The sequence below is a fragment of the Fringilla coelebs genome (assembly GCF_963513975.1).
Source record: "Fringilla coelebs genome assembly, chromosome: 6".
NCBI classification, from domain to species: Eukaryota; Metazoa; Chordata; class Aves; order Passeriformes; family Fringillidae; genus Fringilla; species Fringilla coelebs.
In genome coordinates this window covers 6,190,581-6,204,659 of record NC_140034.1, presented here as the reverse complement: position 1 = coordinate 6,204,659, position 14,079 = coordinate 6,190,581, and the positions used below count along the sequence as shown (strand labels likewise).

The window sequence follows — 14,079 nt, the reverse complement described above, 5'->3', positions numbered from 1 at the left end:
CTCTGGGGGGACTTTAATGCAAGCCTTTCAGTACCTGAAGGGGGCCTACCAGGAATCTGAAAAGAGACTGTTTGCAAAGGTATGTAGTGCTCGACAAGGGGGAACAGATCAAACAGAAAGAGAATAGATTTAGATGAGTTATTAAGAAGAAATTCTTCCCTGTGAGTGTGGTGAGGCCCTGGCACAGCGTGCCCAGAGGAGCTGGGGCTGCTCCATCCCTGGCAGTGCTCCAGGCCCAGCTGGATGGGGTTTGCAGCAACCTGCTCTAGTGCTAAGTGTCCCTGCCCAAAGAAGAGGATTGGAATGGGGTGATCTTTAAGGTCTCTTCCAACTCAAACCAGTTTGTGATTCTGTGACAGGGTGGCCAATGCAACAGCCCCTCATGCCTCACATCCTTGGTGTCAGAGGATATAAAGCCATCAGAGACATTTTCCCAGCTCATGTTTTGCATTCTGGCCAGTTTCCTATAGGATACATATTTTCTTTCTGGACACAGGGAGTGTTTTACAAACAAAGCCATTCTAGACCATTAAAGAAACCCAGACTTTTAAAACCCTCTAACCTCTGCTAAAGCAACAACCACCATGAACAGTTCAAATGTCCAAATACTGATATAAAAGCAGACAAGTAATTGCTCAGTGAAGGGAGTTTCCATATCCGTGGTTCAACTGGGACATCTGTAACTATGGGGTATCCACTGTGCCTGCCTATGTGCAAAACTTAACTACAAAGTTCAACACTAAAAAGCCTCTTTCCCTTTTCCCCTCTGCACTCACACTGAACATGTGTTTATGGCAGTGGAAATTATACATGCAGCAGGAGAGGAGAATAAATAACCTACCAAGTCATCTGAGGACACATGCAAGCACCAGCACATCCTCACCCACCCAGCAGCCTCTATCCCCACCCCACCTGCCCCTGAGCTCCCTCCTTTTTCCCCTACCCCAGTTTGTATTCCAGGGGATTGTGTCAGGCAAATCCTTACAGGGTGGTATAACTACAGCAGGAAAACAAGAAGAAGGGCTGCAGGATGAAATGGTGTGTTTGGAACTGTTTGACTCAAGTCAGGTCTCATCTGCTGGAAGTAAATCTCACTGTGTGCTATTGACCACTGCTGTAACTCCAGCACAGCAAAGGTCAGCCAGGTGCCTCCTCACACATGACAGCTCCTAGTGCTACCCTCCCATATGCACCATGGCATTTTAATTTGGACGAAATAAAGATATTTAAAAATAAGATATGTAAAAGTCTTAAATCAATAATGTTAATGGGCAAAAACTTAATTAAGCCTTTTTTTATCAGTACCAGAAGCAGTATACACATTTTCCTCCCCTAGGAGCACTGCAAGCAAGCTTCCCTTGCACTGAGTGACAGAGCAAAGACCACCACTGATTTTACTGGAGTATAAAAATCAGGATAGAAGATTAAGAGATCCCTCAGCTCTTACAAGCACCCCAGCACTGAACAACAATCTCAGATCATGCTAAATGCTCATCTAGCTCATGCCCTAACAATAAGTAGTAGTGGGTGTTTTAGGAAAAGAACACATAAATCAGATCAAGTAAATTAATTCACTCCCCCCCCCACACCCTCCAGCCATCAGTATGTAGGTGTTCTCTCAATATTTACCTAACAGTGAGCTTCCTCACATCTACTGAATATAAACTGAGGCTAAACCAATATGTTTATTTTCCTGGCTGGAAAACATGTAAGTTATGACAAAAATCCCTTACTAAGGCTTTGCATCTTTTAAGCAGGAGTTTTATCACTATAATCCTGTGGATGGTCAAAACCATGAGAAGCTTTGCTAATTAAAATGTTATAAACACAAACACACCATTGAAGAAACTGACAGCCTGACCCTGAAAAGGGAAACAGATTTAAACATCCTATTCTGTTTCCCTAAGATTAGTGCTGCGGAGTGAAAGCCTTTTTTTTTTTTTTTTTTAATTACAAAGCTTTTCTTCGGTTCTCCTCAAAAGTTAAGTTGGATGCACAATCAACCAGGTGGAAAACAGCCACCTCCACAAAGATCATGTTGACCACATGGGGTTTCTCTCCCAGCAGCAGTTGATCTTTCTGCTGCTTTTGCCAGCACAATCCAGTCTCTGCACTCTGGTTCCAGCCCCAGGAGAGGCTCCTTGCAAAGCAAACATGTGGCACATCAAACACAGGCTGGGACCTGTGTTTGATCCAGCTGCTGTTTTGCCCTCTGAAATTGGATAAAGTTTTGTGTGAAGATCAGAGAAAGATCCAGAGAGGGCTGGCAGCACTTTGCTGTCTTCCAGGACTTCACAGAAAAGCCATGCTAACAGGCAGCTCATCTTTTAAGATGCCAACCTGTCCAAATTGTCTTAAAAAAGGAACAATGATGCTCTGAATCAAAAAAAAAAGTTTTCCCCACTCAGGAGTATGAAACAGCACTATCAGCAGTCTTGGAAATGCAACCACGTAATCACCCCTGCATCAAATCACACAGAACTGTGCACTGGAGGCAAGACCTGTTTCTTGTCCAAGTGCTGAAGTGGGGCAGATCCATCTTCCTTGTTTTCTTGCCAGATCTAGGACATAAATTTGTCTCAGCTCTCAGTGATTAAGAGCATTTGAGGACTGAAGGATGATGTTTCAGTGTGGCAGCAGCGAGAACAGGATCAGTGAGGTTCACACAACAATACTGATGAACATGACAAACAGCACATGACAGGCTTATTTCTAGAATTACACAATGATGCCAAAGCTCTGGTGGTACCAGTAATTAAGACAGAAGAGCAACTTTTGGGGGGGCTCAGCTTTCTTCAGCTCCTTGGACTTGGCTGTGGCAGCACAGCGAGAGCAGGACAGCTCTGCAGAGCTGGAGTGACCAGTGTGTGGCTGCAGGGAGCATCCTCATCCTCAGGAGGGGAGAAGGCTGCAAAGCCAAGGGTACAGGCCAGTGCTGGGGCTGAGGCAGGAATAGCTGCTTTTTATCCGTTTGCATAACTTCTGTGAGAACATGAGAGAGCAGGAAGAAGGCAGCTTGAGAACCTCTAAAACAAGTATTTTTCTGCCTCTTCAAGTCTCCCAACCAGTTATGAACACCATACAGGTTATTTTGCATTGAGTTTTAATCCCAACTGCCACACAGGTTTTCAGACGTGCACGGAGCAGCTTTTCCACATTTGCTATTACATGATTTTTCTTGGAAAAGTTTTTTTTTCCCCTAAGAAAAGTTGGTTTTAGACATTTGCTTGCAGATGTTGACAGCTCTGAAGCAAGGCGCCACAGAATGTTGCACAAGGCTAAAAATGTCAGTGGAAAAGCCTTTCCACTCATTTCTATAGTGAGTAACCTTACCATTCCATCTCTGCAAGTTTTTGCATTCATTTGCAAAACCTCAGGATATATTTGTTTGCCAGAGAGGCCAGGCTTGGGCAACGATGGCAAAGAACCATCTCAGCTTGCACAGAGAGGAGACTCCAGGAGAAAAGGATTTTATTTAGAATTCAAAAGAGGGAGACAAGAGAATCCTGAGCACTGAACTGAAGCCATCAGAGCCCCAGACTGGCACTGTGATCAGAATGCCACCTTGTATCTGTCCCTTACCCAGCACGACACAGTTTCAAAAAGCAAAATAAATTAGTCTGGTTGTATCCCAGACAGGTGCTTCCCTCTGGCTGTAGCTGAACATGGTCTTCCAGCAGAAGTAGAATCTAAAAGTCACTCCAGCCCCGCTGTTCCCTCCTCACAATGGAGCCCCCTCCCTGCCATCTCAGACCTACCTGCATTCAACTGCTCCACAACCCACTCCTGTCACACTGACCTACATAAGAACAGGCAAAAAAAGCCAAACAAAACCCAAACCACTTCTCACTGCATGGCTCATTAGAGCCTTAACAAACTGATTCCTCTCCCTCCTCCCCTCACAATTACAATCATTACTATTTCCTTGGGCTTAGGCAAGCAAATTTCAATTGTAAAACCTCCTGTTGGTCCTTCCCACTTACTAAACTCAAGAGAAAAATGTTGAGATGTGATTTACTAGGGAAGGAAACCATTTTAATACATTATTCATTAAAACCAGGAAAATAAAACTAACGAAGCAACTTTGATCTTTGCCATGATTAATTCATGTGCCAGAAGCCCTCTGATTTAGAAGATCTCAAACCACACTGGCTGCAGAGCAGAAGCAGCAGGAACAGAGTGACAGCATTTATAAGTCAAAGCTCCCATCATTTTTGCAAAATCCTCCAGAAAAGCAGAATTGGTGGCAGGGAGATGCTGAAACCCCCCTGCTCCTGCTGCCTGGGGGCTCCTGCTGTCACAGCCACCAGCAGCTCACATTCTGTGGGTGGCTCCACAGCAGGGATCAAAACTCCCTCCTGGGAGGCCCTGCCCACACAGGGAAGCAGGAGATCCAAGTCAAACCTATTTTTAACCAAGTGCAGCTTAAAGCTATTTTTTAAGTGGATGCTCTGGGGACATCCCCCTTTCGGGGCAAGGGGGCAGCTTCAGAAGTTGGCTGCTTTGGAATTGAAACAAGGGTGTCCACACAATGTCTGACAATCAACTAAATCTGCTGAAAACTCACATTTTTATGTCCAGGCAGTGCAATTTGCTAGAGACACAGGTTTTACATCAACCTCAAAAAAAGGAGGAGCAGGAGAATACTCTTTATGGAACACAAAGACAAAACACACAAAGCAACCAGATGAACAGAAAGCCAGTTGAGATGGGAATACCAAGCAGTTTGTGTTCAGAGGGTCCCAAAGTTTTGCAGCATGTCCATAAAAAAATAACCATTACTCAACACAGCAGCCATCCCTAGGATGAAATCTTGAGCCTTCCTCACCAAGGGCACTGCACTTTTCTCCATGAGAAAGCAAACTGCATCCCAAAGCACAACTGGAATCTAATCAGGAGCAAAGTACCTGGGAAAGCTAATTCAACAGGACAAGTTAAACATTCCCCTTCTTCTGCCACTGGGGCCTCTGACTGCTGTCATGAGAGGCCTCAGCTTTTCCCCTGGAGCTGCACTGGCCTTGGGCTCGCTGGGCACGATGATCAACACCCGAATCACCCCCCTGCTCCACCTGGATTCTCCTGATGGACTGGTCACCCCACAGCTGAGGAGCACAAGTGGTCCAGCAACAGACTCAGCTCTGATTCCACAGCTGACCCAGGAACTTTTGAGATTTTCATGTGGCAGCTTGCCAATGAGGCCTCTAATTTCCACAGCCTTAAAAAGCAGGTTGTTTACCATGTTGCTCTCCCACGCAGGTTCCCACACACCATGGGCTGAGTAAGACACTGCCACAGCAAAGCATCTGTCAAGAAAAATAAATTCAGCCTCTTGTATTCCCAGCTTATTGGGAAGAGCTCTGCCAAGAAGCAGCACCTCTTCTCATCAACACATCCCCAATTTCCTTGGCAATGCAGCAAGGAAGTACTCAGTGCTCAGGCTGGGGATGGCACAATCCATCCTGAAACTTCTGCAGATGGCAGGGCCCGTGAGTGCTCTGCCCCTCCCAGTGCCAGGGGATTACTGGGATTTCCCAGAGGGATTTCCCAAGGCCTTCAGGAAATGCAGTTGGCCCCAACAGCTTCCCACAGCAGCTAACACAGCCAGATCTGATTCTCCCCCCTTCCCCATCTCCTCCCAAACATGATTTTCACCCTGCAATACATATTTCTCCACTTCTGAAATATGTCTCTGGGATTTCAAAAGCAGATGTCCCAAATCCAAACAAATACAGCTTTAAAAATGCTGGCTGCCACATGGAGGGGGTGCTGCTTGCCTCGGCTCAGGCTCACAGAATCATAAAGGCTGGAAAAGATCTCTAAGATCATCGAGTCCAACCTTTGACCAAACATCACATTGTGAACAAAACCACAGCTCTGGTGCCATGTCCAGCTGTTTCTTGAGCACTTCCAGGGATGGTGACTCACCATCAGACTGCTTGGGCAGTCTGGTGTCAGCAGATCCATGATGTGACACCAACAATTTCATTCTCTCAAACAGGTGGCCCTTTCCAGCAGACATAAGAACAGAGGTAATTCCCACCCTGCCTCCCCACGGGCTCTCCCATCTCACTCAATTAACAGACAAGCAGAGATGGGTGAGCAGGAAGAAAGTCACTTCCCCCAACAGCTTAGGGAGAGACACCTAAAACCTCACTTCATCTTTTTTCCCAGTCCTTCAGTGGGGAAGGAATACTTCAGGAAGGAATTTGTTTAGGCTCAAATGACAGGAGATGAAAGCCAGTCTGTGGTTTGATGGTCACAACAGCCCTCACAACAGCACTCACACAGTTCTCCCCCCCCACAGCACCCTGCTTTCCTTCCAGCACTGCCTTCCCACACATCCATTTTCCAGCCAGATCACGGGACACAGGGATTTCTCTGCCATGGCCTTCATGCTCAAGTTGTCATCAGCCCTTTTGGATGCAATTGGACCCTTCCCTTGAAGGGCTTGTTTTTCCCACTTTGCCTCCCATTCACAAGTGAAATACAGAACCAGAGTCAATGCAAGTAAAACCAGGAGTAGGACTAGACTGAGGCCATCATTTAGTAAGGATTCCTCACTGAACACCTAAGAACTCTGAGCTGGGCAGGCTGAACAAGAAACGTTTTTCTGCCTTTATCCTTGCTGACTTGCAAGTGTGATCTGCAAGTTTGTACTGTGAACATACAGGAAGGACACATTTTAGACACAAAAATGCAGCATTGCCTGACTTGTGAGTTTTATTTTCTAGTGATATCCTTCAAAGGAAAAGGTTTCTGGCTTTAAGACAATTTCCTACATTTTATAAACAAAGAAAGTTATTATTGGAAGCAAGTTCATCTGCTGGAACTGCAGCAGTCTCCTCAGTCCCGGCTCAGCAGCAAGGCTGTGGTTTTGAGCACACAGCTCCAGGGAGAGAGGAGAGCACTAACAGGGGAACACTCTTGCCAGGAAAGGACTCTGTTTTACTGTGTGGATCAGTGCTGGTGACAGACACACATGCTCAACAAGTCTGGCAGCTAGACGGCAGAAAAGAGCTGAGATGCTGGGATTAAAAACAGTTCCAGGCTCTAGCAAGAAACTGGCTTTGGTGGTCACGGCTATGCTGCTGCTGCAGCCTTTCCCTGTCCCCTGCAGCTCCTCTGCAACCCCCTCTGTCCATATTGGCCTCCTTCCACCTCCTTCAACCTTTTGGCTTCTTTTAAGCTGCTTCTTCCTGACTACTCCTGCCCACAGCCATTCATCAGCACTCCCCAGACCAGCCTCCTGTTTCTTTCTCTCTCCTTATATTCCTTATCTCTGTCCTTCTTCCAGTCCCTTATGGTTCTATTTCTTCTCCAAGCAACTTTTCCCAGAGTTCCCACCATTCACTGCCCTTGTCCCTTGTCTCAGCAGATGGGTGAAGGAGAGCAGGACACCTGCTCAGCCAGACCTCCTGCCTTCCTCCCTCCTCTGCACCACTGCTGGGGCTCCCCTCCTGCCTCCCTGTGGCACCCAGGGCAGGGCTGAGCTCAGTCAGGGGGAATTCTGGCCCAAAAACCAACCACAGCCCTGCTCCAATTTCCCAGTCCAGACAGCTGGTGCAGAACTGGCCTCACTCAAGGCAGCCCCAGGGAAACCCAAGAGCATCCTTTTCAGACAGACAGATTTACCCTCAATTATGAAACTGCCTCATTCCCTCATCTGCAACCACCAGCAGTGCCAGGAGCAGCAGCCTCTGAGGTGGCTCAGTGCAGGTGGTGTCCACAGCACCCCGAGCCATGCTGATGGCATGCAGTTTATCCCACGTCACAAATATTCCCCAAAGACAGCAGACAGGGACAGCAGAACCTTTCATCCCTCCCTCTCTTGCCTCTGCCAAGCTTGAGGTCACCCTGGCCAAACAACATCAGGATCTCTTTGCTCAAAGCTCTATTTTGATTCAGCTTTTCATTCTGGAAAACAAACAGAATCATTGCTGCTGAAGCACTCCAGGAAACAAAAACAGCTGGCACTGAAGAGCAGGAAACTCATTATTTTCTGCTGGGCATGGTCTGGAACAACCTAAAACAGAGGTGTATAAATTGCAAGTGTGAGTATTCACCTCCTAAAGCACTACTAGAAGACGAGCTCTGCTTCCTGTAGCTCCATGCCAGCTCACCCAATGCTGAAGACCCAGTTCTGCCCTTGGTTATTTGGGACATGTTGTCCCCCTGCAGTGAGGTGCAGGACTGAGCTGCACAACCCCCTCAGCAAGCAGCAGGACTGATGCTGCTGATCCTCCTGATGTCTGTGGAGCCAGAGGGACCCTAGGGTCTCCCCAGGAGCACTAACCATGCCTGAACACCTCCCAGGTAAACTGAGGTAATTAAACACTGCAGCACAACAGCATTTGTTACCTTCAGGGGACAAGGACTTCTGCATGCTGGCCAGGCTGGGCTGCCAGGCACCCAGACACAAGGAAAACCCTTGACTGGGGTGGCAGCACCTAAATCAGGAGTCTCCTCCAGCAGCCAGAATTGAGACACTCAGATATTACATTGGATACAGCCTAATTTGATAGTTGGTGGAGCTGAAGTGTATATACATATATGTATATACATGTCTGTATGGGTATATATAAAGAGAGAGACTAGATAGATAGATAGACAGACAGACAGATGAAAAAATGAACAGCATAGCTTTGTTGGCTTTTCTTTCCCCTGTAGTTTCTGGCAGAGATTTACAGAGTGACCCTGGTAAGGCACTGAGGCTTCTGGACAGCAATTTACCTATTCCATCAGTCAGGCACCTCACAAACTGTGGTCTAGAGAAATCCAGGCACGGCCTGAGGTGTGCTACTGTCAGGGCATCCCCTTCATCCCAGTCCAGGGTATCATCCAGGTGCCTTTAACCACAGTGGGTCCAGAGAGGGATGGCCATGAAACAGCATCAGGGTGCAGCAACCAGGGCTGTTCCATCATCCCTGATAAACCAGCACTCACCTCCTATAGCTTCATGTTCCTCTCCTTCCGTCCCACACTCCCCATCCTGCCCCACTGCAGCACAAACACCAGCTCCAGCACAGCCCTGTCCTCCAAGGCCAAGGAGATTTCATCTCCCTGGGAACTTCCATCACCTCTTCCAGGAATCACATGAAAATAAAGCAAAGAAACCTCTGTTCCTCATTACAATCAGGAACACTGAAATCCCACTGATTGCAAGCTTGCATATTTATCTCTAAGTTTCAGAGCCCAGACACAGCACAGCCCACTGAGGAAGTGAAGTTAACCCTGATATTGCTGTTTGCTGCATTTTTACAGTGCCTGGGTATCTCTGCAGTTGGCAGATCTGGGCAAGTCACAAATTACTGACAAAAATCTCTTGGCCTTAGACACACTGCAATAGCTGTGGGGCTCACATGGATCATTTTCTGAGAAGTAACAGAAGCCTTGTGGATATGTGGCAGGCTGGGGTGCTGTTCTCCTCCTGCCTCTGCATTACAGGCCCTCCATAAGCACCAAGCAAATCATTTTATTTCCCAGCGTCTGGCTCTTCCTGCTACCAGGAATAAACAGCTTTGTTTGTTTACTTCTCTGTTGAAATATTTTTTCCCTGTGAAAATTCAAAATTTAGAAACTTGCCTTGTTTTGTTTCCTTTTTTTTTGTTTTTAAGGCAGAGAGACATATGTGAGATATCAGAGTTCCAGGGTGTAAGCTCTCTTGGGTTCTCTCGGCTATATTTACAAGTGAAATGCAATGTGCACATTTTGAAAGTTTCACTTTGAAATACAAAAAAAAGAAACTCATGGAGACTTCGGGACAAGGACAGAACTGCTCTTGCTCCCCCTGCTTGGCTGATAAACCTCTGCAAACCCTGTTGGGGTTTGCAGAGTGTGACCTCCAGGAGACCAATCCCTGCTCAGGACTTCAAGATCAGCCTCTGGAAACCTTTTATTTTTTTAACCTGGCATTTTATTTTTTAACTTGACTGAAATCTTTCAGCAAGGCTGGGGATCCACTGCAGCTCACCTGCCTGCCACACAGAGATGCACAGCATTTGTGGATTACATTCATGGTCCCTGCAAGGGCTCAGTTTTCTCAGGGCACACTCAGGGTGTATTTTCTCCCCCATGGGACTCAACGCTGTCCAGACCTATCTCCATCTGAAAATGAGAGTTGGACCTGAGTAGATGGAGTAGATCTGGAAATCCCTTGCCTTCAGCAAACAGGTGTGACAAGTGTAAAGCACTGAAAGAACTTGTAGATACTGGAAAAAAAATACAAGAGTGTAGAAATGCATGTCTCTTGCTGGTCTCTGCCACAGAAGACTTTGGGCTAAACATTAAAGGCTTCCATGTCCTCAGACTGTGAACCAAGGACAGCAGAACTTGATCTTATTCTGCATTGATATGTCCAGTTTGGACCAGCAGGTTTTCTAGGTGGTGTCTACTACAAGCATTAAAACCCTGCTAGAACCAGTAAACCAAGAGAGAAGAGTGGCCCAAAACACAGGGGATGAGAACAGGGCATTTTATTTTTTTTTATTCCTGCTTCCTAGTTTCCAGTATTTATTCCCTTAACTATAAAAGATGGGCTGAAAGCAGTTTTTATTGCAGTTTACAGAGGATTGGTAAAACTTTTTTTCCTCCTTGTTGTGCAAGAACCTGATTACAGATCTGTCAATAGAAATTTTATGGGGCTGAGTAGCTACATTATAGTGCAGAGCAAGGATCTTGTTAGCACAATATTTATGGTCCACTTTACACTTCAAGGCTGCAGATCTTTAGTGGTACCTGTCAGAGAAAACACTATTTCTTTAAAAAAACCTTTGTGTTAGAAAAATGTATTCTAAGAAAAATAACAGCAAAAGGCCAAGAGTCTCTGTGTTTGAGGACAAACCATTTGAATGTGCCAGCTGCAAAACAAAGAAGCATTTCCTGGTCCAGAAGCAGGTTTGGGCTTCCTGAACCTGCTTCTTAGGTTACCAGTAGGTAAGCAGGTTCAGCTTCCCCCTGGGGGGGATGGAACTAGATGATCCTAAAGGAGAATCATGGGAATCGTAAATCCCATGATTCTATGATTCCTTGCTGCTGCAAACCCTACCAACATGAAATATTTAGTAACAGGTGCTATATCTGCTCTACCAATTCACTTGGCTTTTCAATATTCTTGTCATTCTATTTTGTGCCCAGAACTCAAATCTGTCATTGTCTTTACTGACACTGAAAGAAAAGAAACAGCCACTACTTATTTTAGAACGATGAAATTAGAACTGAACTTCAAGCCAGAATTATCACTTTGAGTGACAACATGAAAGCAAAAAAAAAAAAAAAAAAAAGGCAAATTTTAAGAGTTCAAAGCACTAAAATAGAAACACACTGTTTTCTACAGGGCTTGCTTCATTCATTAATTCAGTCAAATACTTCATTTGTATTAATTTAATTAGCTTTGCTCAGGATTAAATAGGGCAAACAGAGAGAGAGGTGGCAAACTGAGGGCACCTTGCAGGCAAGCTGTGAGGGGACTGGGCTGGCTCTGGGACTCCAGGGTTGCAAGGGGAGTGGTTCAATCCATGCAGGCACACACCTGGGGCCTCTCAATGCCCCGCCTGACCTTGCTGCAGCCAAACAGCCTGGCCCAAGCACCATCACCAGCTCTTGGGAATTTCTTCTAACACCTCACAGGGGTCCAGAGGCACAAACCACAGCAGAGGTTCACCCACGCTCACTGCAAGGCTTTTGATTTCAAATCAATCATTTTTGCCCGAGAAGAGCTGACTCAGGGTTTGCTCTTTCACAGCTGAAACCAGTACTCAGTGGGAAAAAGCAACAAGCACTGGGGAGCAGGTCTGAATTCATGTCACCAGCTGAGCAACACCCTCTGGGGCACCTCAAGAGCCCTGTGTGGGTAGGAGAGCAATAAAGCAGATTTCCTCCCTTTAAAGAGGGCCTGCAAGAGTTGAGATCTTGTGGATTATCTCTGAGTTCCTGGCACACACATGGATCACAGGGAGGGAGGGAAACAGGACTCTCTGGGTTCTGCTAAACCACAGCTCCTGCAGTCCCCAGGGCTGGGCAGAGCTCGGTGTGGTCCCACACACTGCACCCTGCTCCTGTTCCCAGCTCTTCAGCTGACAACATGCCTCACATCCACAGCAAAAGCACACCTCAGAGAAGGCACATTCACTATTTTTAAGAGAGCAGAAGCAAGGAGACACAGAGAGAGAGCTAAGAAATGCTAAATACGTCCTTGGGGGGGGAAATCATATTTATATCCAGAGCAAAAGGAATAAGAAAGTTTTCAAAAGGAATTGCATGACTTGGAAAAAAATTGATGACTTGGAAAAAAAATCCTAAATGGGTGAAGAAAACCCAGAAAAGAGTAAATAAATTCATTTGAGAAGAGGCAGGAAATCAATCCCTAAGCAATGCCTGAAGCATGGCAGGCAGAAGTCAGTCCTCACCTTCTCTATAAAACAGCCTGGACTGAAACAGCTCCTGGGTCAGTGAGGGAGATGGCTGGGGAAGAGGGTGCTTCCCTGCACCCCAACTGGGTGCCAGGGCCACCAGGGATGTGTCACCTAGGGGAGCTCAGGAGTTGGACTTTGCTGACCCTTGTGGGTCCCTTCCAACTCAGAGTATTCTGTGATGTCTGTGAGAGGTAATCTCCTCCCAAGGTAAGGAGATTTTCATTTTAATTTTGCACCGGTTGCTTTACACAGGAAATGTCAGCTGAATGAGGGTAGTTAATATAATCAAATACAGCTTAGCACAGCAAGTATGTGCAAGCAGAGAAAATAAAGAGAGGCAGGTATAATTTCTCTAGGCCTCCCTCACTTCCTATTGCTCTGTTCCTTTCTTTTTCTGAAAACCTACATGTATTTTTAACACATCAAACAGGCAGATCTCCCTGCCTCAAAACAGCAGGGTAGCAGTGATGGACAGAAGAGCCATATGGGAACCTGCAAAGAACTGGCCCCTTTGCAGCTGCATGTTTGCTATACTGCCCTCACATCCTGACAGTCCTCAAATGCCTCTGACAGTCTCAAATGCCTCGCAGGAGCCACACCCTGCCCCCCCATCCCTGCTGTAGGTGAGCAGAACCAAATTAAAGTTTCGGTCAGAGGAACTTCAATCAAACCAAAAAAACACCACTCCTAAAAGTCCAAGCACCACCAGGACTGCCTGTTTTGAGTAAGCAAAACAGGACAAAGAAAATAGGGCAGTCTCACATGGGCTTAAAACCCCAGTCTTGATTGCCCTGTCGGGGTTTTTTTGGGGTTTTGCTAATTTTTCTTCTTATCCCCCCTATTTCCCCCCTCTCTCAGCCCACTTTTTGGACTTTTACTTGACTGGAGGTAAACAGTGGTGCTTGAGACGCTGTGAATTTGGCTATTTCCATAATCAAAACAACTAGCTCAGCATAAGAAGTCATAGGGAGCAGGGAGGATGTGGCTGCCCTCCAGATCAGGGGAATAAGTGGGAAGCCACTTTTTGAGCTTTCAAGTCACAAATGATTCTCAGAGTTTTTTTCCAAAAAAACCTTAAAATTTCAAATACCATTCAGAGCCTCCACACTTCTAGCAAAAGAGATAAAAGCAGAATTAAATATGGTATTATGAACAAGACCTCTCTGTGTATCAGAGGGAAACCCCTGATTCTTCATGGATATCTCCTTTACCCAATGACTGGGAAAAGTCAGTATCTGCAATCAGGCTTGCCCTGGATTAAGAGTTTTCTTGGAAACTCTAAACGTGACCATACATGGGAACAACCAGACAAGAAAAAACCCAAGAGCCACCTTTGATGTTCCTGTTCTGTAAGTCCACACATCCTCAAGAACAGAGGAAAGAGAAGTAAATTATTTCCAACATTTCTCATTTCCTTCGGAAAGCAGTAGCTGTACAAACATCTGAGTTCTGCATTTCTCATCTCTGAGACCTTGTTAGCAACATGCTCAGCCACCAGCACAGGTCTGAAACACACTCTGGATTTATGCTCATGCCCACCATCCCTGCTCAGCCCTGCTTTCAATGGCCAAGCATGGCACTCCTGCATGTGGATACAAACTGGGATGTAAGTCAGTAAAAGCTCTCCAGTTTCTTCTCTTTCCACCACTGGCTCTATCATAGGAAATTA

The 14,079-nt window shown here is 46.1% G+C and overlaps 1 protein-coding gene across 1 annotated transcript in view; it reads right to left on the bottom strand.

The window, feature by feature from the left end:
- The window catches only part of PRKCH (protein kinase C eta), a gene marked incomplete at both ends in the record, with an annotated part of 112,091 nt that overhangs the window by 70,613 nt on the left and 27,399 nt on the right, over positions 1 to 14,079 (bottom strand). The gene's annotated exons all lie outside the window — the stretch shown is intronic.